Raw genomic sequence first — 1,193 nt, 5'->3', positions numbered from 1 at the left:
TACAGCATTGCTGGTTGTGAAGATGGAAAAGGGCCACAGGCCAAGGAATGCAGGTGGCCTCTCGAAGTTGGAAAGGCTCCCCTAGAGCCTCCCCAGAGGAATGCTGCCCTGCTGACACCTGACTTTAGCCCAGTGAGACCCACGTGAGACATCTCACCTATAGACAAACCTAGGCTATTTTAAGCCACTCAATTTGTAGTAATTTGTTACAGCAGCAATAAAAGACTACAATAAAAGACTAACCAGGAGGGGTGACAGGAAATGGTGTCTGGGAAGAAGGAAAAGCTTTTCTCTCATCCTGCTGTAGCCTCCCTTACTCAGGAAATATGTGGCGTCAGCAGAAACGCAGACATTTACGCTGGTAACTCTTCAGATCCAGTCTGGCTGACAGAATTTACATTCCTGTATTTCTACACTCATTTTGTCTTGCAGTAGACTACATTCTGGGTCGAACACTTAGAACAGTGTTTAGTATATGTAGTGGGTCTAGAACAACGTGCTGAATGAATAAGTGAATGTGATCACGGCAGGCTCTGCGAGGGACTGGAGTTACTCTAAAGTGCTGGTGGACACATCTCCTCAGGAACTGCTGACCTTTGTCTTTGTTTCTAGTTTAGGATGGTCAGAGTCCTGTAAAATACAAGGCTAAACTGTATTTTCTGACATAAGTAAACAGCTAAATCAGCAAGGAAAAAGGATGTGTAAAATCTTAATAGGAGAAATAATTATCGCATGATCAAAGTATTTCAAAATCAGATACAGATACTTTTCAGTACACATTACAGAAAAATTTTCAAAGTATTTGATCAGAAGATTTCTTAATGGATGTTGATCAATGCAGCATCAAGAAACTTTAGTGCAGATTTTACCAAATGCATTTATCAAAATGGGGTTTTGTTCATTTTCTCTGCAAACAAATGTTGTTGCATTAAGTCTGATCATGTATCAAATTGGTTTGCCTGAATATTTAAAAGCTATCAACAGAAGCCAGCCCTTGCAGCTAAAACCTCAAACATATTTCTCAAGATCTATTCCCAGTCCAAATTTGTCTAGACTAAAGCTGGAAGACAATAAGAATAAAACCAAAATTTATCTGTATAAATAATAAAAATAACTTTTTACGCTCTAAGTGGTTTCCTCACTAATATGGCACATTATCGTTCCTACATGCTACTGCATGGGTAGGAGCAATA

The sequence above is a fragment of the Hyperoodon ampullatus genome, assembly GCF_949752795.1.
Source record: "Hyperoodon ampullatus genome assembly, chromosome: 17".
In the NCBI taxonomy this organism is placed as follows: Eukaryota; Metazoa; Chordata; class Mammalia; order Artiodactyla; family Ziphiidae; genus Hyperoodon; species Hyperoodon ampullatus.
The sequence above is the reverse complement of the archived record's forward strand: the minus strand, read 5'-3'. Positions refer to the sequence as shown.